This window comes from Eucyclogobius newberryi, unplaced genomic scaffold, assembly GCF_026437365.1.
Source record: "Eucyclogobius newberryi isolate DKJ021-1_F unplaced genomic scaffold, fEucNew1.0.hap1 SCAF_36, whole genome shotgun sequence".
In the NCBI taxonomy this organism is placed as follows: Eukaryota; Metazoa; Chordata; class Actinopteri; order Gobiiformes; family Gobiidae; genus Eucyclogobius; species Eucyclogobius newberryi.
In genome coordinates, this window is record NW_027316012.1 from 326,060 (window position 1) to 352,395 (window position 26,336).

General features: G+C 39.3%; 30 non-coding genes across 30 annotated transcripts; all 30 read left to right on the plus strand.

Annotated features, from left to right (window-relative positions):
- The first annotated feature begins 250 nt into the window (after positions 1 to 250).
- trnai-aau (transfer RNA isoleucine (anticodon AAU)) lies at positions 251 to 324 on the plus strand. Its single transcript has one exon. It is a non-coding gene; the product is annotated as a tRNA-Ile (tRNA).
- An 870-nt stretch (positions 325 to 1,194) lies between these two features.
- On the plus strand, positions 1,195 to 1,268 carry trnai-aau (transfer RNA isoleucine (anticodon AAU)). The gene has a single exon. It is a non-coding gene; the product is annotated as a tRNA-Ile (tRNA).
- An 852-nt stretch (positions 1,269 to 2,120) lies between these two features.
- trnai-aau (transfer RNA isoleucine (anticodon AAU)) lies at positions 2,121 to 2,194 on the plus strand. Its single transcript has one exon. It is a non-coding gene; the product is annotated as a tRNA-Ile (tRNA).
- Positions 2,195 to 2,607: 413 nt separating this feature from the next.
- trnai-aau (transfer RNA isoleucine (anticodon AAU)) lies at positions 2,608 to 2,681 on the plus strand. The gene has a single exon. It is a non-coding gene; the product is annotated as a tRNA-Ile (tRNA).
- An 851-nt stretch (positions 2,682 to 3,532) lies between these two features.
- On the plus strand, positions 3,533 to 3,606 carry trnai-aau (transfer RNA isoleucine (anticodon AAU)). The gene has a single exon. It is a non-coding gene; the product is annotated as a tRNA-Ile (tRNA).
- A 1,341-nt stretch (positions 3,607 to 4,947) lies between these two features.
- On the plus strand, positions 4,948 to 5,021 carry trnal-aag (transfer RNA leucine (anticodon AAG)). Its single transcript has one exon. It is a non-coding gene; the product is annotated as a tRNA-Leu (tRNA).
- A 413-nt stretch (positions 5,022 to 5,434) lies between these two features.
- Positions 5,435 to 5,508, plus strand: trnai-aau (transfer RNA isoleucine (anticodon AAU)). The gene has a single exon. It is a non-coding gene; the product is annotated as a tRNA-Ile (tRNA).
- Positions 5,509 to 6,359: 851 nt separating this feature from the next.
- Positions 6,360 to 6,433, plus strand: trnai-aau (transfer RNA isoleucine (anticodon AAU)). Its single transcript has one exon. It is a non-coding gene; the product is annotated as a tRNA-Ile (tRNA).
- A 1,340-nt stretch (positions 6,434 to 7,773) lies between these two features.
- On the plus strand, positions 7,774 to 7,847 carry trnai-aau (transfer RNA isoleucine (anticodon AAU)). Its single transcript has one exon. It is a non-coding gene; the product is annotated as a tRNA-Ile (tRNA).
- Positions 7,848 to 8,718: 871 nt separating this feature from the next.
- trnai-aau (transfer RNA isoleucine (anticodon AAU)) lies at positions 8,719 to 8,792 on the plus strand. The gene has a single exon. It is a non-coding gene; the product is annotated as a tRNA-Ile (tRNA).
- Positions 8,793 to 9,644: 852 nt separating this feature from the next.
- On the plus strand, positions 9,645 to 9,718 carry trnai-aau (transfer RNA isoleucine (anticodon AAU)). Its single transcript has one exon. It is a non-coding gene; the product is annotated as a tRNA-Ile (tRNA).
- Positions 9,719 to 10,131: 413 nt separating this feature from the next.
- Positions 10,132 to 10,205, plus strand: trnai-aau (transfer RNA isoleucine (anticodon AAU)). The gene has a single exon. It is a non-coding gene; the product is annotated as a tRNA-Ile (tRNA).
- Positions 10,206 to 11,076: 871 nt separating this feature from the next.
- trnai-aau (transfer RNA isoleucine (anticodon AAU)) lies at positions 11,077 to 11,150 on the plus strand. The gene has a single exon. It is a non-coding gene; the product is annotated as a tRNA-Ile (tRNA).
- An 852-nt stretch (positions 11,151 to 12,002) lies between these two features.
- trnai-aau (transfer RNA isoleucine (anticodon AAU)) lies at positions 12,003 to 12,076 on the plus strand. The gene has a single exon. It is a non-coding gene; the product is annotated as a tRNA-Ile (tRNA).
- Positions 12,077 to 12,489: 413 nt separating this feature from the next.
- trnai-aau (transfer RNA isoleucine (anticodon AAU)) lies at positions 12,490 to 12,563 on the plus strand. The gene has a single exon. It is a non-coding gene; the product is annotated as a tRNA-Ile (tRNA).
- Positions 12,564 to 13,434: 871 nt separating this feature from the next.
- trnai-aau (transfer RNA isoleucine (anticodon AAU)) lies at positions 13,435 to 13,508 on the plus strand. The gene has a single exon. It is a non-coding gene; the product is annotated as a tRNA-Ile (tRNA).
- An 852-nt stretch (positions 13,509 to 14,360) lies between these two features.
- trnai-aau (transfer RNA isoleucine (anticodon AAU)) lies at positions 14,361 to 14,434 on the plus strand. The gene has a single exon. It is a non-coding gene; the product is annotated as a tRNA-Ile (tRNA).
- Positions 14,435 to 14,847: 413 nt separating this feature from the next.
- On the plus strand, positions 14,848 to 14,921 carry trnai-aau (transfer RNA isoleucine (anticodon AAU)). Its single transcript has one exon. It is a non-coding gene; the product is annotated as a tRNA-Ile (tRNA).
- An 851-nt stretch (positions 14,922 to 15,772) lies between these two features.
- On the plus strand, positions 15,773 to 15,846 carry trnai-aau (transfer RNA isoleucine (anticodon AAU)). The gene has a single exon. It is a non-coding gene; the product is annotated as a tRNA-Ile (tRNA).
- An 850-nt stretch (positions 15,847 to 16,696) lies between these two features.
- trnai-aau (transfer RNA isoleucine (anticodon AAU)) lies at positions 16,697 to 16,770 on the plus strand. The gene has a single exon. It is a non-coding gene; the product is annotated as a tRNA-Ile (tRNA).
- An 867-nt stretch (positions 16,771 to 17,637) lies between these two features.
- On the plus strand, positions 17,638 to 17,711 carry trnai-aau (transfer RNA isoleucine (anticodon AAU)). The gene has a single exon. It is a non-coding gene; the product is annotated as a tRNA-Ile (tRNA).
- A 440-nt stretch (positions 17,712 to 18,151) lies between these two features.
- Positions 18,152 to 18,225, plus strand: trnai-aau (transfer RNA isoleucine (anticodon AAU)). The gene has a single exon. It is a non-coding gene; the product is annotated as a tRNA-Ile (tRNA).
- An 852-nt stretch (positions 18,226 to 19,077) lies between these two features.
- Positions 19,078 to 19,151, plus strand: trnai-aau (transfer RNA isoleucine (anticodon AAU)). Its single transcript has one exon. It is a non-coding gene; the product is annotated as a tRNA-Ile (tRNA).
- Positions 19,152 to 19,564: 413 nt separating this feature from the next.
- trnai-aau (transfer RNA isoleucine (anticodon AAU)) lies at positions 19,565 to 19,638 on the plus strand. Its single transcript has one exon. It is a non-coding gene; the product is annotated as a tRNA-Ile (tRNA).
- Positions 19,639 to 21,447: 1,809 nt separating this feature from the next.
- trnai-aau (transfer RNA isoleucine (anticodon AAU)) lies at positions 21,448 to 21,521 on the plus strand. Its single transcript has one exon. It is a non-coding gene; the product is annotated as a tRNA-Ile (tRNA).
- An 870-nt stretch (positions 21,522 to 22,391) lies between these two features.
- trnai-aau (transfer RNA isoleucine (anticodon AAU)) lies at positions 22,392 to 22,465 on the plus strand. Its single transcript has one exon. It is a non-coding gene; the product is annotated as a tRNA-Ile (tRNA).
- Positions 22,466 to 23,336: 871 nt separating this feature from the next.
- Positions 23,337 to 23,410, plus strand: trnai-aau (transfer RNA isoleucine (anticodon AAU)). Its single transcript has one exon. It is a non-coding gene; the product is annotated as a tRNA-Ile (tRNA).
- An 852-nt stretch (positions 23,411 to 24,262) lies between these two features.
- On the plus strand, positions 24,263 to 24,336 carry trnai-aau (transfer RNA isoleucine (anticodon AAU)). Its single transcript has one exon. It is a non-coding gene; the product is annotated as a tRNA-Ile (tRNA).
- Positions 24,337 to 24,749: 413 nt separating this feature from the next.
- Positions 24,750 to 24,823, plus strand: trnai-aau (transfer RNA isoleucine (anticodon AAU)). Its single transcript has one exon. It is a non-coding gene; the product is annotated as a tRNA-Ile (tRNA).
- An 871-nt stretch (positions 24,824 to 25,694) lies between these two features.
- On the plus strand, positions 25,695 to 25,768 carry trnai-aau (transfer RNA isoleucine (anticodon AAU)). Its single transcript has one exon. It is a non-coding gene; the product is annotated as a tRNA-Ile (tRNA).
- Positions 25,769 to 26,336: the final 568 nt, after the last annotated feature.

The window sequence follows — 26,336 nt, forward strand, 5'->3', positions numbered from 1 at the left end:
TTGGCCTAAACTGCTGGATTTATGGCAGGTATAATCCCACGTTTGTTGCTTTGTTATGTGTCAATTTAAGGAAATCTCTTTTCAGACTTAGAGGTCAGAACACTTAATTCAATCCCATTTGAACCGTACCTAAAGCGCCAAAAATGTGCAAAATTGCTCTTCCTTTTACATCCCTGAAGGTACCTTCAAGCAAATTCTAGTCTTATATAGTCACATAAGCACATTTTGACCTTTTACTCCTGACAACTTTGGCTGGTTAGCTCAGTTGGTTAGAGCGTGGTGCTAATAACGCCAAGGTCGTGGGTTCGATCCCCATACTACCCAGTTGCTTGAGAAATAGTTTAAATATTGCAAACGTGCCGATTTTAATTGGGCTGGATCGTTGTTAGGTAAAGCCGATCTTTAGTACTGAAGGTACAAACGAAGCAAGACCTACCTAAAAACCTGCTGCTTTTTTTTGGCCTAAACTGCTGGATTTATGTCAGGTAAAACCCCACGTTTGTTGCTTTGTTATGTGTCAATTTAAGGAAATCTCTTTTCAGACTTAGAGGTCAGAACTCTTATTGCAATCCCATTTGAACCGTACCTAAAGCGCCAAAAATGTGCAAAATTGCTCTTCCTTTTACATCCCTGAAGGTACCTTCAAGCAAATTCTAGTCGTATAAAGTCACATGAGCACATTTTGACATTTTAAACCTGAGAACCTTGGCTCGATAGCTCAGTTGGTTAGAGCGTAGTGCTAATAACACCAAGGTTGTGGGTTCCATGCCCACACAAGCCAGTTAAGTATGTGTGGCGGTCGAAAGATATTGCTTGAGAAATAGTTTAAATATTACAAACCTGCCGATTTTCATTGGGCTGGATCGTTGTTAGGTAAAGCCGATCTTTAGTACTGATGGTACAAACGAAGCAAGACCTTCTACCTAAAAACCTGCTGTTTTTTTTTGGCCTAAACTGCTGGATTTATGTCAGGTATAATCCCACGTTTGTTGCTTTGTTATGTCTCAATTTAAGGAAATCTCTTTTCAGACTTAGAGGTCAGAACACTTAATTCAATCCCATTTGAACCGTACCTAAAGCGCCAAAAATGTGCAAAATTGCTCTTCCTTTTACATCCCTGAAGGTACCTTCAAGCAAATTCTAGTCTTATATAGTCACATAAGGACATTTTGACCTTTTACACCTGACAACTTTGGCTGGTTAGCTCAGTTGGTAGGAGCGTGGTGCTAATAACGCCAAGGTCGTGGGTTCGATCCCCATACTAGCCAGTTGCTTGAGAAATAGTTTAAATATTGCAAACGTGCCGATTTTAATTGGGCTGGATCGTTGTTAGGTAAAGCCGATCTTTAGTACTGAAGGTACAAACGAAGCAAGACCTACCTAAAAACCTGCTGCTTTTTTTGGCCTAAACTGCTGGATTTATGTCAGGTAAAACCCCACGTTTGTTGCTTTGTTATGTGTCAATTTAAGGAAATCTCTTTTCAGACTTAGAGGTCAGAACTCTTATTGCAATCCCATTTGAACCGTACCTAAAGCGCCAAAAATGTGCAAAATTGCTCTTCCTTTTACATCCCTGAAGGTACCTTCAAGCCAACTCTTATATTATATGGTCCCTTGCGCACATTTTGACATTTTACATGTGGAAAATGTGGCTGGTTAGCGTGGTACTAATAACACCAAGGTCGAGGGTTAGATCCCCATTCTAGCCAGTTGAGTAAGTTTAGTATATGTAAGATATTGATTAAGAAAGAATTTAACTATTACAAACCTTCCTATTTTCATTGGGCTGGATCGTTGTTAGGTAAAGCCAATCTTTAGTACTGAAGGTACAAACGAGGCAAGACCTTATACTTAAAAACTGCTGCTTTTTTTGGCCTAAACTAGTGGATTTATGTCAGGTATAATCCCACGTTTGGTGCTTTGTTAAGTGTCAATTTAAGGAAATCTCTTTTCAGACTTAGAGGTCAGAACACTTATTGCAATCCCATTTGAACCGTACCTAAAGCGCCAAAAATGTGCAAAATTGCTCTTCCTTTTACATCCCTGAAGGTACCTTCAAGCAAATTCTAGTCTTATATAGTCACATGAGCACATTTTGACATTTCACTCATAAGAACTTTGGCTGGTTAGCTCAGTTGGTTAGAGCGTGGTGCTAATTACGCCAAGGTCGTGGGTTCGATGCCCATACTAGCCAGTTTAGTATGTGTGGCGGTTGAAAGACTTTGCTTGAGAAATAGTTTAAATATTACAAACCTGCCGATTTTCATTGGGCTGGATCGTTGTTAGGTAAAGCCGATCTTTAGTACTGATGGTACAAACGAAGCAAGACATTCTACCTAAAAACCTGCTGTTTTTTTTTGGCCTAAACTGCTGGATTTATGGCAGGTATAATCCCACGTTTGTTGCTTTGTTATGTGTCAATTTAAGGAAATCTCTTTTCAGACTTAGAGGTCAGAACACTTAATTCAATCCCATTTGAACCGTACCTAAAGTGCCAAAAATGTGCAAAATTGCTCTTCCTTTTACATCCCTGAAGGTACCTTCAAGCAAATTCTAGTCTTATATAGTCACATAAGCACATTTTGACCTTTTACTCCTGACAAATTTGGCTGGTTAGCTCAGTTGGTTAGAGCGTGGTGCTAATAACGCCGAGGTCGTGGGTTCGATCCCCATACTAGCCAGTTGCTTGAGAAATAGTTTAAATATTGCAAACGTGCCGATTTTAATTGGGCTGGATCGTTGTTAGGTAAAGCCGATCTTTAGTACTGAAGGTACAAACGAAGCAAGACCTACCTAAAAACCTGCTGCTTTTTTTTGGCCTAAACTGCTGGATTTATGTCAGGTAAAACCCCACGTTTGTTGCTTTGTTATGTGTCAATTTAAGGAAATCTCTTTTCAGACTTAGAGGTCAGAACTCTTATTGCAATCCCATTTGAACCGTACCTAAAGCGCCAAAAATGTGCAAAATTGCTCTTCCTTTTACATCCCTGAAGGTACCTTCAAGCCAACTCTTATATTATATGGTCCCTTGCGCACATTTTGACATTTTACATGTGGAAAATGTGGCTGGTTAGCGTGGTACTAATAACACCAAGGTCGAGGGTTAGATCCCCATTCTAGCCAGTTGAGTAAGTTTAGTATATGTAAGATATTGATTAAGAAAGAATTTAACTATTACAAACCTTCCTATTTTCATTGGGCTGGATCGTTGTTAGGTAAAGCCAATCTTTAGTACTGAAGGTACAAACGAAGCAAGACCTACCTAGAAACCTGCTCTTTTTTTTGGCCTAAACTGCTGGATTTATGTCAGGTAAAACCCCACGTTTGTTGCTTTGTTATGTGTCAATTTAAGGAAATCTCTTTTCAGACTTAGAGGTCAGAACTCTTATTGCAATCCCATTTGAACCGTACCTAAAGCGCCAAAAATGTGCAAAATTGCTCTTCCTTTTACATCCCTGAAGGTACCTTCAAGCAAATTCTAGTCTTATATAGTCACATAAGCACATTTTGACCTTTTACTGCTGACAAATTTGGCTGGTTAGCTCAGTTGGTTAGAGCGTGGTGCAAATAACGCCAAGGTCGTGGGTTCGATCCCCATACTAGCCAGTTGCTTGAGAAATACTTTAAATATTGCAAACGTGCCGATTTTAATTGGGCTGGATCGTTGTTAGGTAAAGCCGATCTTTAGTACTGAAGGTACAAACGAAGCAAGACCTACCTAAAAACCTGCTGCTTTTTTTGGCCTAAACTGCTGGATTTATGTCAGGTAAAACCCCACGTTTGTTGCTTTGTTATGTGTCAATTTAAGGAAATCTCTTTTCAGACTTAGAGGTCAGAACTCTTATTGCAATCCCATTTGAACCGTACCTAAAGCGCCAAAAATGTGCAAAATTGCTCTTCCTTTTACATCCCTGAAGGTACCTTCAAGCAAATTCTAGTCGTATAAAGTCACATGAGCACATTTTGACATTTTAAACCAGAGAACCTTGGCTGGTTAGCTCAGTTGGTTAGAGTGTAGAGCTAATAACACCAAGGTTGTGGGTTCGATGCCCTTACAAGCCAGTTTAGTATGTGTGGCGGTCGAAACATATTGCTTGAGAAATAGTTTAAATATAACAAACCTGCCGATTTTCATTGGGCTGGATCGTTGTTAGGTAAAGCCGATCTTTAGTACTGATGGTACAAACGAAGCAAGACCTTCTACCTAAAAACCTGCTGTTTTTTTTTTTGGCCTAAACTGCTGGATTTATGTCAGGTATAATCCCACGTTTGTTGCTTTGTTATGTCTCAATTTAAGGAAATCTCTTTTCAGACTTAGAGGTCAGAACACTTATTTCAATCCCATTTGAACCGTACCTAAAGCGCCAAAAATGTGCAAAATTGTTCTTCCTTTTACATCCCTGAAGGTACCTTCAAGCCAACTCTTATATTATATGGTCCCTTGCGCACATTTTGACATTTTACATGTGGAAAATGTGGCTGGTTAGCGTGGTACTAATAACACCAAGGTCGAGGGTTAGATCCCCATTCTAGCCAGTTGAGTAAGTTTAGTATATGTAAGATATTGATTAAGAAAGAATTTAACTATTACAAACCTTCCTATTTTCATTGGGCTGGATCGTTGTTAGGTAAAGCCAATCTTTAGTACTGAAGGTACAAACGAAGCAAGACCTTATACTTAAAAACTGCTGCTTTTTTTGGCCTAAACTAGTGGATTTATGTCAGGTATAATCCCACGTTTGGTGCTTTGTTATGTGTCAATTTAAGGAAATCTCTTTTCAGACTTAGAGGTCAGAACACTTATTGCAATCCCATTTGAACCGTACCTAAAGCGCCAAAAATGTGCAAAATTGCTCTTCCTTTTACATCCCTGAAGGTACCTTCAAGCAAATTCTAGTCTTATATAGTCACATGAGCACATTTTGACATTTCACTCATAAGAACTTTGGCTGGTTAGCTCAGTTGGTTAGAGCGTGGTGCTAAGAACGCCAAGGTTGTGGGTTAGATCCCCATTCTAGCCAGTTGAATAAGTTTAGTATATGTAAGATATTGATTAAGAAAGAATTTAACAATTACAAACCTTCCTATTTTCATTGGGCTGGATCTTTGTTAGGTAAAGCCGATCTTTAGTACTGATGGTACAAACGAAGCAAGACCTTCTACCTAAAAACCTGCTGTTTTTTTTTGGCCTAAACTGCTGGATTTATGGCAGGTATAATCCCACGTTTGTTGCTTTGTTATGTGTCAATTTAAGGAAATCTCTTTTCAGACTTAGAGGTCAGAACACTTAATTCAATCCCATTTGAACCGTACCTAAAGCGCCAAAAATGTGCAAAATTGCTCTTCCTTTTACATCCCTGAAGGTACCTTCAAGCAAATTCTAGTCTTATATAGTCACATAAGCACATTTTGACCTTTTACTCCTGACAAATTTGGCTGGTTAGCTCAGTTGGTTAGAGCGTGGTGCTAATAACGCCGAGGTCGTGGGTTCGATCCCCATACTAGCCAGTTGCTTGAGAAATAGTTTAAATATTGCAAACGTGCCGATTTTAATTGGGCTGGATCGTTGTTAGGTAAAGCCGATCTTTAGTACTGAAGGTACAAACGAAGCAAGACCTACCTAAAAACCTGCTGCTTTTTTTTGGCCTAAACTGCTGGATTTATGTCAGGTAAAACCCCACGTTTGTTGCTTTGTTATGTGTCAATTTAAGGAAATCTCTTTTCAGACTTAGAGGTCAGAACTCTTATTGCAATCCCATTTGAACCGTACCTAAAGCGCCAAAAATGTGCAAAATTGCTCTTCCTTTTACATCCCTGAAGGTACCTTCAAGCCAACTCTTATATTATATGGTCCCTTGCGCACATTTTGACATTTTACATGTGGAAAATGTGGCTGGTTAGCGTGGTACTAATAACACCAAGGTCGAGGGTTAGATCCCCATTCTAGCCAGTTGAGTAAGTTTAGTATATGTAAGATATTGATTAAGAAAGAATTTAACTATTACAAACCTTCCTATTTTCATTGGGCTGGATCGTTGTTAGGTAAAGCCAATCTTTAGTACTGAAGGTACAAACGAAGCAAGACCTACCTAAAAACCTGCTCTTTTTTTTGGCCTAAACTGCTGGATTTATGTCAGGTAAAACCCCACGTTTGTTGCTTTGTTATGTGTCAATTTAAGGAAATCTCTTTTCAGACTTAGAGGTCAGAACTCTTATTGCAATCCCATTTGAACCGTACCTAAAGCGCCAAAAATGTGCAAAATTGCTCTTCCTTTTACATCCCTGAAGGTACCTTCAAGCAAATTCTAGTCTTATATAGTCACATAAGCACATTTTGACCTTTTACTGCTGACAAATTTGGCTGGTTAGCTCAGTTGGTTAGAGCGTGGTGCTAATAACGCCAAGGTCGTGGGTTCGATCCCCATACTAGCCAGTTGCTTGAGAAATAGTTTAAATATTGCAAACGTGCCGATTTTAATTGGGCTGGATCGTTGTTAGGTAAAGCCGATCTTTAGTACTGAAGGTACAAACGAAGCAAGACCTACCTAAAAACCTGCTGCTTTTTTTGGCCTAAACTGCTGGATTTATGTCAGGTAAAACCCCACGTTTGTTGCTTTGTTATGTGTCAATTTAAGGAAATCTCTTTTCAGACTTAGAGGTCAGAACTCTTATTGCAATCCCATTTGAACCGTACCTAAAGCGCCAAAAATGTGCAAAATTGCTCTTCCTTTTACATCCCTGAAGGTACCTTCAAGCAAATGCTAGTCGTATAAAGTCACATGAGCACATTTTGACATTTTAAACCTGAGAACCTTGGCTGGTTAGCTCAGTTGGTTAGAGTGTAGAGCTAATAACACCAAGGTTGTGGGTTCGATGCCCTTACAAGCCAGTTTAGTATGTGTGGCGGTCGAAACATATTGCTTGAGAAATAGTTTAAATATAACAAACCTGCCGATTTTCATTGGGCTGGATCGTTGTTAGGTAAAGCCGATCTTTAGTACTGATGGTACAAACGAAGCAAGACCTTCTACCTAAAAACCTGCTGTTTTTTTTTTGGCCTAAACTGCTGGATTTATGTCAGGTATAATCCCACGTTTGTTGCTTTGTTATGTCTCAATTTAAGGAAATCTCTTTTCAGACTTAGAGGTCAGAACACTTATTTCAATCCCATTTGAACCGTACCTAAAGCGCCAAAAATGTGCAAAATTGTTCTTCCTTTTACATCCCTGAAGGTACCTTCAAGCCAACTCTTATATTATATGGTCCCTTGCGCACATTTTGACATTTTACATGTGAAAAATGTGGCTGGTTAGCGTGGTACTAATAACACCAAGGTCGAGGGTTAGATCCCCATTCTAGCCAGTTGAGTAAGTTTAGTATATGTAAGATATTGATTAAGAAAGAATTTAACTATTACAAACCTTCCTATTTTCATTGGGCTGGATCGTTGTTAGGTAAAGCCAATCTTTAGTACTGAAGGTACAAACGAAGCAAGACCTTATACTTAAAAACTGCTGCTTTTTTTGGCCTAAACTAGTGGATTTATGTCAGGTATAATCCCACGTTTGGTGCTTTGTTATGTGTCAATTTAAGGAAATCTCTTTTCAGACTTAGAGGTCAGAACACTTATTGCAATCCCATTTGAACCGTACCTAAAGCGCCAAAAATGTGCAAAATTGCTCTTCCTTTTACATCCCTGAAGGTACCTTCAAGCAAATTCTAGTCTTATATAGTCACATGAGCACATTTTGACATTTCACTCATAAGAATTTTGGCTGGTTAGCTCAGTTGGTTAGAGCGTGGTGCTAATAACGCCGAGGTCGTGGGTTTGATCCCCATACTAGCAAGTTGCTTGAGAAATAGTTTAAATATTGCAAACGTGCCGATTTTCATTGGGCTGGATTGTTGTTAGGTAAAGCCTATCTTTAGTACTGAAGGTACAAACGAAGCAAGACCTACCTAAAAACCTGCTGCTTTTTTTTGGCCTAAACTGCTGGATTTATGTCAGGTAAAACCCCACGTTTGTTGCTTTGTTATGTGTCAATTTAAGGAAATCTCTTTTCAGACTTAGAGGTCAGAACTCTTATTGCAATCCCATTTGAACCGTACCTAAAGCGCCAAAAATGTGCAAAATTGCTCTTCCTTTTACATCCCTGAAGGTACCTTCAAGCAAATTCTAGTCGTATAAAGTCACATGAGCACATTTTGACATTTTAAACCTGAGAACCTTGGCTCGATAGCTCAGTTGGTTAGAGCGTAGTGCTAATAACACCAAGGTTGTGGGTTCGATGCCCATACAAGCCAGTTTAGTATGTGTGGCGGTCGAAAGATATTGCTTGAGAAATAGTTTAAATATTACAAACCTGCCGATTTTCATTGGGCTGGATCGTTGTTAGGTAAAGCCGATCTTTAGTACTGATGGTACAAACGAAGCAAGACCTTCTACCTAAAAACCTGCTGTTTTTTTTTTGGCCTAAACTGCTGGATTTATGTCAGGTATAATCCCACGTTTGTTGCTTTGTTATGTCTCAATTTAAGGAAATCTCTTTTCAGACTTAGAGGTCAGAACACTTAATTCAATCCCATTTGAACCGTACCTAAAGCGCCAAAAATGTGCAAAATTGCTCTTCCTTTTACATCCCTGAAGGTACCTTCAAGCAAATTCTAGTCTTATATAGTCACATAAGCACATTTTGACCTTTTACACCTGACAACTTTGGCTGGTTAGCTCAGTTGGTAGGAGCGTGGTGCTAATAACGCCAAGGTCGTGGGTTCGATCCCCATACTAGCCGGTTGCTTGAGAAATAGTTTAAATATTGCAAACGTGCCGATTTTAATTGGGCTGGATCGTTGTTAGGTAAAGCCGATCTTTAGTACTGAAGGTACAAACGAAGCAAGACCTACCTAAAAACCTGCTGCTTTTTTTGGCCTAAACTGCTGGATTTATGTCAGGTAAAACCCCACGTTTGTTGCTTTGTTATGTGTCAATTTAAGGAAATCTCTTTTCAGACTTAGAGGTCAGAACTCTTATTGCAATCCCATTTGAACCGTACCTAAAGCGCCAAAAATGTGCAAAATTGCTCTTCCTTTTACATCCCTGAAGGTACCTTCAAGCCAACTCTTATATTATATGGTCCCTTGCGCACATTTTGACATTTTACATGTGGAAAATGTGGCTGGTTAGCGTGGTACTAATAACACCAAGGTCGAGGGTTAGATCCCCATTCTAGCCAGTTGAGTAAGTTTAGTATATGTAAGATATTGATTAAGAAAGAATTTAACTATTACAAACCTTCCTATTTTCATTGGGCTGGATCGTTGTTAGGTAAAGCCAATCTTTAGTACTGAAGGTACAAACGAGGCAAGACCTTATACTTAAAAACTGCTGCTTTTTTTGGCCTAAACTAGTGGATTTATGTCAGGTATAATCCCACGTTTGGTGCTTTGTTAAGTGTCAATTTAAGGAAATCTCTTTTCAGACTTAGAGGTCAGAACACTTATTGCAATCCCATTTGAACCGTACCTAAAGCGCCAAAAATGTGCAAAATTGCTCTTCCTTTTACATCCCTGAAGGTACCTTCAAGCAAATTCTAGTCTTATATAGTCACATGAGCACATTTTGACATTTCACTCATAAGAACTTTGGCTGGTTAGCTCAGTTGGTTAGAGCGTGGTGCTAATTACGCCAAGGTCGTGGGTTCGATGCCCATACTAGCCAGTTTAGTATGTGTGGCGGTTGAAAGACTTTGCTTGAGAAATAGTTTAAATATTACAAACCTGCCGATTTTCATTGGGCTGGTTCGTTGTTAGGTAAAGCCGATCTTTAGTACTGATGGTACAAACGAAGCAAGACATTCTACCTAAAAACCTGCTGTTTTTTTTTGGCCTAAACTGCTGGATTTATGGCAGGTATAATCCCACGTTTGTTGCTTTGTTATGTGTCAATTTAAGGAAATCTCTTTTCAGACTTAGAGGTCAGAACACTTAATTCAATCCCATTTGAACCGTACCTAAAGCGCCAAAAATGTGCAAAATTGCTCTTCCTTTTACATCCCTGAAGGTACCTTCAAGCAAATTCTAGTCTTATATAGTCACATAAGCACATTTTGACCTTTTACTCCTGACAAATTTGGCTGGTTAGCTCAGTTGGTTAGAGCGTGGTGCTAATAACGCCAAGGTCGTGGGTTCGATCCCCATACTAGCCAGTTGCTTGAGAAATAGTTTAAATATTGCAAACGTGCCGATTTTCATTGGGCTGGATTGTTGTTAGGTAAAGCCGATCTTTAGTACTGAAGGTACAAACGAAGCAAGACCTACCTAAAAACCTGCTGCTTTTTTTTGGCCTAAACTGCTGGATTTATGTCAGGTAAAACCTCACGTTTGTTGCTTTGTTATGTGTCAATTTAAGGAAATCTCTTTTCAGACTTAGAGGTCAGAACTCTTATTGCAATCCCATTTGAACCGTACCTAAAGCGCCAAAAATGTGCAAAATTGCTCTTCCTTTTACATCCCTGAAGGTACCTTCAAGCAAATTCTAGTCGTATAAAGTCACATGAGCACATTTTGACATTTTAAACCTGAGAACCTTGGCTCGATAGCTCAGTTGGTTAGAGCGTAGTGCTAATAACACCAAGGTTGTGGGTTCCATGCCCATACAAGCCAGTTTAGTATGTGTGGCGGTCGAAAGATATTGCTTGAGAAATAGTTTAAATATTACAAACCTGCCGATTTTCATTGGGCTGGATCGTTGTTAGGTAAAGCCGATCTTTAGTACTGATGGTACAAACGAAGCAAGACCTTCTACCTAAAAACCTGCTGTTTTTTTTTTGGCCTAAACTGCTGGATTTATGTCAGGTATAATCCCACGTTTGTTGCTTTGTTATGTCTCAATTTAAGGAAATCTCTTTTCAGACTTAGAGGTCAGAACACTTAATTCAATCCCATTTGAACCGTACCTAAAGCGCCAAAAATGTGCAAAATTGCTCTTCCTTTTACATCCCTGAAGGTACCTTCAAGCAAATTCTAGTCTTATATAGTCACATAAGCACATTTTGACCTTTTACACCTGACAACTTTGGCTGGTTAGCTCAGTTGGTAGGAGCGTGGTGCTAATAACGCCAAGGTCGTGGGTTCGATCCCCATACTAGCCGGTTGCTTGAGAAATAGTTTAAATATTGCAAACGTGCCGATTTTAATTGGGCTGGATCGTTGTTAGGTAAAGCCGATCTTTAGTACTGAAGGTACAAACGAAGCAAGACCTACCTAAAAACCTGCTGCTTTTTTTGGCCTAAACTGCTGGATTTATGTCAGGTAAAACCCCACGTTTGTTGCTTTGTTATGTGTCAATTTAAGGAAATCTCTTTTCAGACTTAGAGGTCAGAACTCTTATTGCAATCCCATTTGAACCGTACCTAAAGCGCCAAAAATGTGCAAAATTGCTCTTCCTTTTACATCCCTGAAGGTACCTTCAAGCCAACTCTTATATTATATGGTCCCTTGCGCACATTTTGACATTTTACATGTGGAAAATGTGGCTGGTTAGCGTGGTACTAATAACACCAAGGTCGAGGGTTAGATCCCCATTCTAGCCAGTTGAGTAAGTTTAGTATATGTAAGATATTGATTAAGAAAGAATTTAACTATTACAAACCTTCCTATTTTCATTGGGCTGGATCGTTGTTAGGTAAAGCCAATCTTTAGTACTGAAGGTACAAACGAGGCAAGACCTTATACTTAAAAACTGCTGCTTTTTTTGGCCTAAACTAGTGGATTTATGTCAGGTATAATCCCACGTTTGGTGCTTTGTTAAGTGTCAATTTAAGGAAATCTCTTTTCAGACTTAGAGGTCAGAACACTTATTGCAATCCCATTTGAACCGTACCTAAAGCGCCAAAAATGTGCAAAATTGCTCTTCCTTTTACATCCCTGAAGGTACCTTCAAGCAAATTCTAGTCTTATATAGTCACATGAGCACATTTTGACATTTCACTCATAAGAACTTTGGCTGGTTAGCTCAGTTGGTTAGAGCGTGGTGCTAATTACGCCAAGGTCGTGGGTTCGATGCCCATACTAGCCAGTTTAGTATGTGTGGCGGTTGAAAGACTTTGCTTGAGAAATAGTTTAAATATTACAAACCTGCCGATTTTCATTGGGCTGGTTCGTTGTTAGGTAAAGCCGATCTTTAGTACTGATGGTACAAACGAAGCAAGACATTCTACCTAAAAACCTGCTGTTTTTTTTTGGCCTAAACTGCTGGATTTATGGCAGGTATAATCCCACGTTTGTTGCTTTGTTATGTGTCAATTTAAGGAAATCTCTTTTCAGACTTAGAGGTCAGAACACTTAATTCAATCCCATTTGAACCGTACCTAAAGCGCCAAAAATGTGCAAAATTGCTCTTCCTTTTACATCCCTGAAGGTACCTTCAAGCAAATTCTAGTCTTATATAGTCACATAAGCACATTTTGACCTTTTACTCCTGACAAATTTGGCTGGTTAGCTCAGTTGGTTAGAGCGTGGTGCTAATAACGCCAAGGTCGTGGGTTCGATCCCCATACTAGCCAGTTGCTTGAGAAATAGTTTAAATATTGCAAACGTGCCGATTTTCATTGGGCTGGATTGTTGTTAGGTAAAGCCGATCTTTAGTACTGAAGGTACAAACGAAGCAAGACCTACCTAAAAACCTGCTGCTTTTTTTTGGCCTAAACTGCTGGATTTATGTCAGGTAAAACCTCACGTTTGTTGCTTTGTTATGTGTCAATTTAAGGAAATCTCTTTTCAGACTTAGAGGTCAGAACTCTTATTGCAATCCCATTTGAACCGTACCTAAAGCGCCAAAAATGTGCAAAATTGCTCTTCCTTTTACATCCCTGAAGGTACCTTCAAGCAAATTCTAGTCGTATAAAGTCACATGAGCACATTTTGACATTTTAAACCTGAGAACCTTGGCTCGATAGCTCAGTTGGTTAGAGCGTAGTGCTAATAACACCAAGGTTGTGGGTTCCATGCCCATACAAGCCAGTTTAGTATGTGTGGCGGTCGAAAGATATTGCTTGAGAAATAGTTTAAATATTACAAACCTGCCGATTTTCATTGGGCTGGATCGTTGTTAGGTAAAGCCGATCTTTAGTACTGATGGTACAAACGAAGCAAGACCTTCTACCTAAAAACCTGCTGTTTTTTTTTTGGCCTAAACTGCTGGATTTATGTCAGGTATAATCCCACGTTTGTTGCTTTGTTATGTCTCAATTTAAGGAAATCTCTTTTCAGACTTAGAGGTCAGAACACTTAATTCAATCCCATTTGAACCGTACCTAAAGCGCCAAAAATGTGCAAAATTGCTCTTCCTTTTACATCCCTGAAGGTACCTTCAAGCAAATTCTAGTCTTATATAGTCACATAAGCACATTTTGACCTTTTACACCTGACAACTTTGGCTGGTTAGCTCAGTTGGTAGGAGCGTGGTGCTAATAACGCCAAGGTCGTGGGTTCGATCCCCATACTAGCCGGTTGCTTGAGAAATAGTTTAAATATTGCAAACGTGCCGATTTTAATTGGGCTGGATCGTTGTTAGGTAAAGCCGATCTTTAGTACTGAAGGTACAAACGAAGCAAGACCTACCTAAAAACCTGCTGCTTTTTTTGGCCTAAACTGCTGGATTTATGTCAGGTAAAACCCCACGTTTGTTGCTTTGTTATGTGTCAATTTAAGGAAATCTCTTTTCAGACTTAGAGGTCAGAACTCTTATTGCAATCCCATTTGAACCGTACCTAAAGCGCCAAAAATGTGCAAAATTGCTCTTCCTTTTACATCCCTGAAGGTACCTTCAAGCCAACTCTTATATTATATGGTCCCTTGCGCACATTTTGACATTTTACATGTGGAAAATGTGGCTGGTTAGCGTGGTACTAATAACACCAAGGTCGAGGGTTAGATCCCCATTCTAGCCAGTTGAGTAAGTTTAGTATATGTAAGATATTGATTAAGAAAGAATTTAACTATTACAAACCTTCCTATTTTCATTGGGCTGGATCGTTGTTAGGTAAAGCCAATCTTTAGTACTGAAGGTACAAACGAGGCAAGACCTTATACTTAAAAACTGCTGCTTTTTTTGGCCTAAACTAGTGGATTTATGTCAGGTATAATCCCACGTTTGGTGCTTTGTTAAGTGTCAATTTAAGGAAATCTCTTTTCAGACTTAGAGGTCAGAACACTTATTGCAATCCCATTTGAACCGTACCTAAAGCGCCAAAAATGTGCAAAATTGCTCTTCCTTTTACATCCCTGAAGGTACCTTCAAGCAAATTCTAGTCTTATATAGTCACATGAGCACATTTTGACATTTCACTCATAAGAACTTTGGCTGGTTAGCTCAGTTGGTTAGAGCGTGGTGCTAATTACGCCAAGGTCGTGGGTTCGATGCCCATACTAGCCAGTTTAGTATGTGTGGCGGTTGAAAGACTTTGCTTGAGAAAAAGTTTAAATATTACAAACCTGCCGATTTTCATTGGGCTGGTTCGTTGTTAGGTAAAGCCGATCTTTAGTACTGATGGTACAAACGAAGCAAGACATTCTACCTAAAAACCTGCTGTTTTTTTTTGGCCTAAACTGCTGGATTTATGGCAGGTATAATCCCACGTTTGTTGCTTTGTTATGTGTCAATTTAAGGAAATCTCTTTTCAGACTTAGAGGTCAGAACACTTAATTCAATCCCATTTGAACCGTACCTAAAGCCCCAAAAATGTGCAAAATTGCTCTTCCTTTTACATCCCTGAAGGTACCTTCAAGCAAATTCTAGTCTTATATAGTCACATAAGCACATTTTGACCTTTTACTCCTGACAAATTTGGCTGGTTAGCTCAGTTGGTTAGAGCGTGGTGCTAATAACGCCAAGGTCGTGGGTTCGATCCCCATACTAGCCAGTTGCTTGAGAAATAGTTTAAATATTGCAAATGTGCCGATTTTAATTGGGCTGGATCGTTGTTAGGTAAAGCCGATCTTTAGTACTGAAGGTACAAACGAAGCAAGACCTACCTAAAAACCTGCTGCTTTTTTTTGGCCTAAACTGCTGGATTTATGTCAGGTAAAACCCCACGTTTGTTGCTTTGTTATGTGTCAATTTAAGGAAATCTCTTTTCAGACTTAGAGGTCAGAACTCTTATTGCAATCCCATTTGAACCGTACCTAAAGCGCCAAAAATGTGCAAAATTGCTCTTCCTTTTACATCCCTGAAGGTACCTTCAAGCCAACTCTTATATTATATGGTCCCTTGCGCACATTTTGACATTTTACATGTGGAAAATGTGGCTGGTTAGCGTGGTACTAATAACACCAAGGTCGAGGGTTAGATCCCCATTCTAGCCAGTTGAGTAAGTTTAGTATATGTAAGATATTGATTAAGAAAGAATTTAACTATTACAAACCTTCCTATTTTCATTGGGCTGGATCGTTGTTAGGTAAAGCCAATCTTTAGTACTGAAGGTACAAACGAAGCAAGACCTACCTAAAAACCTGCTCTTTTTTTTGGCCTAAACTGCTGGATTTATGTCAGGTAAAACCCCACGTTTGTTGCTTTGTTATGTGTCAATTTAAGGAAATCTCTTTTCAGACTTAGAGGTCAGAACTCTTATTGCAATCCCATTTGAACCGTACCTAAAGCGCCAAAAATGTGCAAAATTGCTCTTCCTTTTACATCCCTGAAGGTACCTTCAAGCAAATTCTAGTCTTATATAGTCACATAAGCACATTTTGACCTTTTACTGCTGACAAATTTGGCTGGTTAGCTCAGTTGGTTAGAGCGTGGTGCTAATAACGCCAAGGTCGTGGGTTCGATCCCCATACTAGCCAGTTGCTTGAGAAATACTTTAAATATTGCAAACGTGCCGATTTTAATTGGGCTGGATCGTTGTTAGGTAAAGCCGATCTTTAGTACTGAAGGTACAAACGAAGCAAGACCTACCTAAAAACCTGCTGCTTTTTTTGGCCTAAACTGCTGGATTTATGTCAGGTAAAACCCCACGTTTGTTGCTTTGTTATGTGTCAATTTAAGGAAATCTCTTTTCAGACTTAGAGGTCAGAACTCTTATTGCAATCCCATTTGAACCGTACCTAAAGCGCCAAAAATGTGCAAAATTGCTCTTCCTTTTACATCCCTGAAGGTACCTTCAAGCCAACTCTTATATTATATGGTCCCTTGCGCACATTTTGACATTTTACATGTGGAAAATGTGGCTGGTTAGCGTGGTACTAATAACACCAAGGTCGAGGGTTAGATCCCCATTCTAGCCAGTTGAGTAAGTTTAGTATATGTAAGATATTGATTAAGAAAGAATTTAACACATACAAACCTTCCTATTTTCATTGGGCTGGATCGTTGTTAGGTAAAGCCAATCTTTAGTACTGAAGGTACAAACGAAGCAAGACCTACCTAAAAACCTGCTCTTTTTTTTGGCCTAAACTGCTGGATTTATGTCAGGTAAAACCCCACGTTTGTTGCTTTGTTATGTGTCAATTTAAGGAAATCTCTTTTCAGACTTAGAGGTCAGAACTCTTATTGCAATCCCATTTGAACCGTACCTAAAGCGCCAAAAATGTGCAAAATTGCTCTTCCTTTTACATCCCTGAAGGTACCTTCAAGCAAATTCTAGTCTTATATAGTCACATAAGCACATTTTGACCTTTTACTGCCGACAAATTTGGCTGGTTAGCTCAGTTGGTTAGAGCGTGGTGCTAATAACGCCAAGGTCGTGGGTTCGATCCCCATACTAGCCAGTTGCTTGAGAAATACTTTAAATATTGCAAACGTGCCGATTTTAATTGGGCTGGATCGTTGTTAGGTAAAGCCGATCTTTAGTACTGAAGGTACAAACGAAGCAAGACCTACCTAAAAACCTGCTGCTTTTTTTGGCCTAAACTGCTGGATTTATGTCAGGTAAAACCCCACGTTTGTTGCTTTGTTATGTGTCAATTTAAGGAAATCTCTTTTCAGACTTAGAGGTCAGAACTCTTATTGCAATCCCATTTGAACCGTACCTAAAGCGCCAAAAATGTGCAAAATTGCTCTTCCTTTTACATCCCTGAAGGTACCTTCAAGCAAATTCTAGTCGTATAAAGTCACATGAGCACATTTTGACATTTTAAACCTGAGAACCTTGGCTGGTTAGCTCAGTTGGTTAGAGTGTAGAGCTAATAACACCAAGGTTGTGGGTTCGATGCCCATACAAGCCAGTTTAGTATGTGTGGCGGTCGAAACATATTGCTTGAGAAATAGTTTAAATATAACAAACCTGCCGATTTTCATTGGGCTGGATCGTTGTTAGGTAAAGCCGATCTTTAGTACTGAAGGTACAAACGAAGCAAGACCTTATACTTAAAAACAGCTGCTTTTTTTGGCCTAAACTAGTGGATTTATGTCAGGTATAATCCCACGTTTGGTGCTTTGTTATGTGTCAATTTAAGGAAATCTCTTTTCAGACTTAGAGGTCAGAACACTTATTGCAATCCCATTTGAACCGTACCTAAAGCGCCAAAAATGTGCAAAATTGCTCTTCCTTTTACATCCCTGAAGGTACCTTCAAGCAAATTCTAGTCTTATATAGTCACATGAGTACATTTTGACATTTCACTCATAAGAACTTTGGCTGGTTAGCTCAGTTGGTTAGAGCGTGGTGCTAATAACGCCAAGGTCGTGGGTTAGATCCCCATTCTAGCCAGTTGAGTAAGTTTAGTATATGTAAGATATTGATTAAGAAAGAATTTAACAATCAGCTATCGAGCCAAGGTTCTCAGGTTTAAAACCTGCCGATTTTCATTGGGCTGGATCGTTGTTAGGTAAAGCCGATCTTTAGTACTGATGGTACAAACGAAGCAAGACCTTCTACCTAAAAACCTGCTGTTTTTTTTTTGGCCTAAACTGCTGGATTTATGTCAGGTATAATCCCACGTTTGTTGCTTTGTTATGTCTCAATTTAAGGAAATCTCTTTTCAGACTTAGAGGTCAGAACACTTAATTCAATCCCATTTGAACCGTACCTAAAGCGCCAAAAATGTGCAAAATTGCTCTTCCTTTTACATCCCTGAAGGTACCTTCAAGCAAATTCTAGTCTTATATAGTCACATAAGCACATTTTGACCTTTTACACCTGACAACTTTGGCTGGTTAGCTCAGTTGGTAGGAGCGTGGTGCTAATAACGCCAAGGTCGTGGGTTCGATCCCCATACTAGCCGGTTGCTTGAGAAATAGTTTAAATATTGCAAACGTGCCGATTTTAATTGGGCTGGATCGTTGTTAGGTAAAGCCGATCTTTAGTACTGAAGGTACAAACGAAGCAAGACCTACCTAAAAACCTGCTGCTTTTTTTGGCCTAAACTGCTGGATTTATGTCAGGTAAAACCCCACGTTTGTTGCTTTGTTATGTGTCAATTTAAGGAAATCTCTTTTCAGACTTAGAGGTCAGAACTCTTATTGCAATCCCATTTGAACCGTACCTAAAGCGCCAAAAATGTGCAAAATTGCTCTTCCTTTTACATCCCTGAAGGTACCTTCAAGCCAACTCTTATATTATATGGTCCCTTGCGCACATTTTGACATTTTACATGTGGAAAATGTGGCTGGTTAGCGTGGTACTAATAACACCAAGGTCGAGGGTTAGATCCCCATTCTAGCCAGTTGAGTAAGTTTAGTATATGTAAGATATTGATTAAGAAAGAATTTAACTATTACAAACCTTCCTATTTTCATTGGGCTGGATCGTTGTTAGGTAAAGCCAATCTTTAGTACTGAAGGTACAAACGAGGCAAGACCTTATACTTAAAAACTGCTGCTTTTTTTGGCCTAAACTAGTGGATTTATGTCAGGTATAATCCCACGTTTGGTGCTTTGTTAAGTGTCAATTTAAGGAAATCTCTTTTCAGACTTAGAGGTCAGAACACTTATTGCAATCCCATTTGAACCGTACCTAAAGCGCCAAAAATGTGCAAAATTGCTCTTCCTTTTACATCCCTGAAGGTACCTTCAAGCAAATTCTAGTCTTATATGGTCACATGAGCACATTTTGACATTTCACTCATAAGAACTTTGGCTGGTTAGCTCAGTTGGTTAGAGCGTGGTGCTAATTACGCCAAGGTCGTGGGTTCGATGCCCATACTAGCCAGTTTAGTATGTGTGGCGGTTGAAAGACTTTGCTTGAGAAATAGTTTAAATATTACAAACCTGCCGATTTTCATTGGGCTGGTTCGTTGTTAGGTAAAGCCGATCTTTAGTACTGATGGTACAAACGAAGCAAGACATTCTACCTAAAAACCTGCTGTTTTTTTTTGGCCTAAACTGCTGGATTTATGGCAGGTATAATCCCACGTTTGTTGCTTTGTTATGTGTCAATTTAAGGAAATCTCTTTTCAGACTTAGAGGTCAGAACACTTAATTCAATCCCATTTGAACCGTACCTAAAGCCCCAAAAATGTGCAAAATTGCTCTTCCTTTTACATCCCTGAAGGTACCTTCAAGCAAATTCTAGTCTTATATAGTCACATAAGCACATTTTGACCTTTTACTCCTGACAAATTTGGCTGGTTAGCTCAGTTGGTTAGAGCGTGGTGCTAATAACGCCAAGGTCGTGGGTTCGATCCCCATACTAGCCAGTTGCTTGAGAAATAGTTTAAATATTGCAAATGTGCCGATTTTAATTGGGCTGGATCGTTGTTAGGTAAAGCCGATCTTTAGTACTGAAGGTACAAACGAAGCAAGACCTACCTAAAAACCTGCTGCTTTTTTTTGGCCTAAACTGCTGGATTTATGTCAGGTAAAACCCCACGTTTGTTGCTTTGTTATGTGTCAATTTAAGGAAATCTCTTTTCAGACTTAGAGGTCAGAACTCTTATTGCAATCCCATTTGAACCGTACCTAAAGCGCCAAAAATGTGCAAAATTGCTCTTCCTTTTACATCCCTGAAGGTACCTTCAAGCCAACTCTTATATTATATGGTCCCTTGCGCACATTTTGACATTTTACATGTGGAAAATGTGGCTGGTTAGCGTGGTACTAATAACACCAAGGTCGAGGGTTAGATCCCCATTCTAGCCAGTTGAGTAAGTTTAGTATATGTAAGATATTGATTAAGAAAGAATTTAACTATTACAAACCTTCCTATTTTCATTGGGCTGGATCGTTGTTAGGTAAAGCCAATCTTTAGTACTGAAGGTACAAACGAAGCAAGACCTACCTAAAAACCTGCTCTTTTTTTTGGCCTAAACTGCTGGATTTATGTCAGGTAAAACCCCACGTTTGTTGCTTTGTTATGTGTCAATTTAAGGAAATCTCTTTTCAGACTTAGAGGTCAGAACTCTTATTGCAATCCCATTTGAACCGTACCTAAAGCGCCAAAAATGTGCAAAATTGCTCTTCCTTTTACATCCCTGAAGGTACCTTCAAGCAAATTCTAGTCGTATAAAGTCACATGAGCACATTTTGACATTTTAAACCTGAGAACCTTGGCTGGTTAGCTCAGTTGGTTAGAGTGTAGAGCTAATAACACCAAGGTTGTGGGTTCGATGCCCATACAAGCCAGTTTAGTATGTGTGGCGGTCGAAACATATTGCTTGAGAAATAGTTTAAATATAACAAACCTGCCGATTTTCATTGGGCTGGATCGTTGTTAGGTAAAGCCGATCTTTAGTACTGATGGTACAAACGAAGCAAGACCTTCTACCTAAAAACCTGCTGTTTTTTTTTTGGCCTAAACTGCTGGATTTATGTCAGGTATAATCCCACGTTTGTTGCTTTGTTATGTCTCAATTTAAGGAAATCTCTTTTCAGACTTAGAGGTCAGAACACTTATTTCAATCCCATTTGAACCGTACCTAAAGCGCCAAAAATGTGCAAAATTGTTCTTCCTTTTACATCCCTGAAGGTACCTTCAAGCCAACTCTTATATTATATGGTCCCTTGCGCACATTTTGACATTTTACATGTGGAAAATGTGGCTGGTTAGCGTGGTACTAATAACACCAAGGTCGAGGGTTAGATCCCCATTCTAGCCAGTTGAGTAAGTTTAGTATATGTAAGATATTGATTAAGAAAGAATTTAACTATTACAAACCTTCCTATTTTCATTGGGCTGGATCGTTGTTAGGTAAAGCCAATCTTTAGTACTGAAGGTACAAATGAAGCAAGACCTTATACTTAAAAACAGCTGCTTTTTTTGGCCTAAACTAGTGGATTTATGTCAGGTATAATCCCACGTTTGGTGCTTTGTTATGTGTCAATTTAAGGAAATCTCTTTTCAGACTTAGAGGTCAGAACACTTATTGCAATCCCATTTGAACCGTACCTAAAGCGCCAAAAATGTGAAAAATTGCTCTTCCTTTTACATCCCTGAAGGTACCTTCAAGCAAATTCTAGTCTTATATAGTCACATGAGTACATTTTGACATTTCACTCATAAGAACTTTGGCTGGTTAGCTCAGTTGGTTAGAGCGTGGTGCTAATAACGCCAAGGTCGTGGGTTAGATCCCCATTCTAGCCAGTTGAGTAAGTTTAGTATATGTAAGATATTGATTAAGAAAGAATTTAACAATTACAAACCTTCCTATTTTCATTGGGCTGGATCGTTGTTAGGTAAAGCCGATCTTTAGTACTGATGGTACAGACGAAGCAAGACCTTCTACCTAAAAACCTGCTGGTTTTTTTTGGCCTAAACTGCTGGATTTATGTCAGGTATAATCCCACGTTTGTTGCTTTGTTATGTGTCAATTTAAGGAAATCTCTTTTCAGACTTAGAGGTCAGAACACTTATTGCAATCCCATTTGAACCGTACCTAAAGCGCCAAAAATGTGAAAAATTGCTCTTCCTTTTACATCCCTGAAGGTACCTTCAAGCAAATTCTAGTCTTATATAGTCACATGAGCACATTTTGACATTTTACTCCTGACAATTTTGGCTGGTTAGCTCAGTTGGTTAGAGCGTGGTGCTAATAACGCTGAGGTCGTGGGTTTGATCCCCATACTAGCAAGTTGCTTGAGAAATAGTTTAAATATTGCAAACGTGCCGATTTTCATTGGGCTGGATTGTTGTTAGGTAAAGCCGATCTTTAGTACTGAAGGTACAAACGAAGCAAGACCTACCTAAAAACCTGCTGCTTTTTTTTGGCCTAAACTGCTGGATTTATGTCAGGTAAAACCCCACGTTTGTTGCTTTGTTATGTGTCAATTTAAGGAAATCTCTTTTCAGACTTAGAGGTCAGAACACTTAATTCAATCCCATTTGAACCGTACCTAAAGCGCCAAAAATGTGCAAAATTGCTCTTCCTTTTACATCCCTGAAGGTACCTTCAAGCAAATTCTAGTCTTATATAGTCACATAAGCACATTTTGACCTTTTACTCCTGACAAATTTGGCTGGTTAGCTCAGTTGGTTAGAGCGTGGTGCTAATAACGCCAAGGTCGTGGGTTCGAGCCCCATACTAGCCAGTTGCTTGAGAAATAGTTTAAATATTGCAAACGTGCCGATTTTAATTGGGCTGGATCGTTGTTAGGTAAAGCCGATCTTTAGTACTGAAGGTACAAACGAAGCAAGACCTACCTAAAAACCTGCTGCTTTTTTTTGGCCTAAACTGCTGGATTTATGTCAGGTAAAACCCCACGTTTGTTGCTTTGTTATGTGTCAATTTAAGGAAATCTCTTTTCAGACTTAGAGGTCAGAACTCTTATTGCAATCCCATTTGAACCGTACCTAAAGCGCCAAAAATGTGCAAAATTGCTCTTCCTTTTACATCCCTGAAGGTACCTTCAAGCAAATTCTAGTCGTATAAAGTCACATGAGCATATTTTGACATTTTAAACCTGAGAACCTTGGCTCGATAGCTCAGTTGGTTAGAGCGTAGTGCTAATAACACCAAGGTTGTGGGTTCCATGCCCATACAAGCCAGTTTAGTATGTGTGGCGGTCGAAAGATATTGCTTGAGAAATAGTTTAAATATTACAAACCTGCCGATTTTCATTGGGCTGGATCGTTGTTAGGTAAAGCCGATCTTTAGTACTGATGGTACAAACGAAGCAAGACCTTCTACCTAAAAACCTGCTGTTTTTTTTTTGGCCTAAACTGCTGGATTTATGTCAGGTATAATCCCACGTTTGTTGCTTTGTTATGTCTCAATTTAAGGAAATCTCTTTTCAGACTTAGAGGTCAGAACACTTAATTCAATCCCATTTGAACCGTACCTAAAGCGCCAAAAATGTGCAAAATTGCTCTTCCTTTTACATCCCTGAAGGTACCTTCAAGCAAATTCTAGTCTTATATAGTCACATAAGCACATTTTGACCTTTTACACCTGACAACTTTGGCTGGTTAGCTCAGTTGGTAGGAGCGTGGTGCTAATAACGCCAAGGTCGTGGGTTCGATCCCCGTACTAGCCGGTTGCTTGAGAAATAGTTTAAATATTGCAAACGTGCCGATTTTAATTCGGCTGGATCGTTGTTAGGTAAAGCCGATCTTTAGTACTGAAGGTACAAACGAAGCAAGACCTACCTAAAAACCTGCTGCTTTTTTTGGCCTAAACTGCTGGATTTATGTCAGGTAAAACCCCACGTTTGTTGCTTTGTTATGTGTCAATTTAAGGAAATCTCTTTTCAGACTTAGAGGTCAGAACTCTTATTGCAATCCCATTTGAACCGTACCTAAAGCGCCAAAAATGTGCAAAATTGCTCTTCCTTTTACATCCCTGAAGGTACCTTCAAGCCAACTCTTATATTATATGGTCCCTTGCGCACATTTTGACATTTTACATGTGGAAAATGTGGCTGGTTAGCGTGGTACTAATAACACCAAGGTCGAGGGTTAGATCCCCATTCTAGCCAGTTGAGTAAGTTTAGTATATGTAAGATATTGATTAAGAAAGAATTTAACTATTACAAACCTTCCTATTTTCATTGGGCTGGATCGTTGTTAGGTAAAGCCAATCTTTAGTACTGAAGGTACAAACGAGGCAAGACCTTATACTTAAAAACTGCTGCTTTTTTTGGCCTAAACTAGTGGATTTATGTCAGGTATAATCCCACGTTTGGTGCTTTGTTAAGTGTCAATTTAAGGAAATCTCTTTTCAGACTTAGAGGTCAGAACACTTATTGCAATCCCATTTGAACCGTACCTAAAGCGCCAAAAATGTGCAAAATTGCTCTTCCTTTTACATCCCTGAAGGTACCTTCAAGCAAATTCTAGTCTTATATAGTCACATGAGCACATTTTGACATTTCACTCATAAGAACTTTGGCTGGTTAGCTCAGTTGGTTAGAGCGTGGTGCTAATTACGCCAAGGTCGTGGGTTCGATGCCCATACTAGCCAGTTTAGTATGTGTGGCGGTTGAAAGACTTTGCTTGAGAAATAGTTTAAATATTACAAACCTGCCGATTTTCATTGGGCTGGTTCGTTGTTAGGTAAAGCCGATCTTTAGTACTGATGGTACAAACGAAGCAAGACATTCTACCTAAAAACCTGCTGTTTTTTTTTGGCCTAAACTGCTGGATTTATGGCAGGTATAATCCCACGTTTGTTGCTTTGTTATGTGTCAATTTAAGGAAATCTCTTTTCAGACTTAGAGGTCAGAACACTTAATTCAATCCCATTTGAACCGTACCTAAAGCGCCAAAAATGTGCAAAATTGCTCTTCCTTTTACATCCCTGAAGGTACCTTCAAGCAAATTCTAGTCTTATATAGTCACATAAGCACATTTTGACCTTTTACTCCTGACAAATTTGGCTGGTTAGCTCAGTTGGTTAGAGCGTGGTGCTAATAACGCCAAGGTCGTGGGTTCGATCCCCATACTAGCCAGTTGCTTGAGAAATAGTTTAAATATTGCAAACGTGCCGATTTTAATTGGGCTGGATCGTTGTTAGGTAAAGCCGATCTTTAGTACTGAAGGTACAAACGAAGCAAGACCTACCTAAAAACCTGCTGCTTTTTTTTGGCCTAAACTGCTGGATTTATGTCAGGTAAAACCCCACGTTTGTTGCTTTGTTATGTGTCAATTTAAGGAAATCTCTTTTCAGACTTAGAGGTCAGAACTCTTATTGCAATCCCATTTGAACCGTACCTAAAGCGCCAAAAATGTGCAAAATTGCTCTTCCTTTTACATCCCTGAAGGTACCTTCAAGCAAATTCTAGTCGTATAAAGTCACATGAGCACATTTTGACATTTTAAACCTGAGAACCTTGGCTCGATAGCTCAGTTGGTTAGAGCGTAGTGCTAATAACACCAAGGTTGTGGGTTCCATGCCCATACAAGCCAGTTTAGTATGTGTGGCGGTCGAAAGATATTGCTTGAGAAATAGTTTAAATATTACAAACCTGCCGATTTTCATTGGGCTGGATCGTTGTTAGGTAAAGCCGATCTTTAGTACTGATGGTACAAACGAAGCAAGACCTTCTACCTAAAAACCTGCTGTTTTTTTTTTGGCCTAAACTGCTGGATTTATGTCAGGTATAATCCCACGTTTGTTGCTTTGTTATGTCTCAATTTAAGGAAATCTCTTTTCAGACTTAGAGGTCAGAACACTTAATTCAATCCCATTTGAACCGTACCTAAAGCGCCAAAAATGTGCAAAATTGCTCTTCCTTTTACATCCCTGAAGGTACCTTCAAGCAAATTCTAGTCTTATATAGTCACATAAGCACATTTTGACCTTTTACACCTGACAACTTTGGCTGGTTAGCTCAGTTGGTAGGAGCGTGGTGCTAATAACGCCAAGGTCGTGGGTTCGATCCCCATACTAGCCGGTTGCTTGAGAAATAGTTTAAATATTGCAAACGTGCCGATTTTAATTGGGCTGGATCGTTGTTAGGTAAAGCCGATCTTTAGTACTGAAGGTACAAACGAAGCAAGACCTACCTAAAAACCTGCTGCTTTTTTTGGCCTAAACTGCTGGATTTATGTCAGGTAAAACCCCACGTTTGTTGCTTTGTTATGTGTCAATTTAAGGAAATCTCTTTTCAGACTTAGAGGTCAGAACTCTTATTGCAATCCCATTTGAACCGTACCTAAAGCGCCAAAAATGTGCAAAATTGCTCTTCCTTTTACATCCCTGAAGGTACCTTCAAGCCAACTCTTATATTATATGGTCCCTTGCGCACATTTTGACATTTTACATGTGGAAAATGTGGCTGGTTAGCGTGGTACTAATAACACCAAGGTCGAGGGTTAGATCCCCATTCTAGCCAGTTGAGTAAGTTTAGTATATGTAAGATATTGATTAAGAAAGAATTTAACTATTACAAACCTTCCTATTTTCATTGGGCTGGATCGTTGTTAGGTAAAGCCAATCTTTAGTACTGAAGGTACAAACGA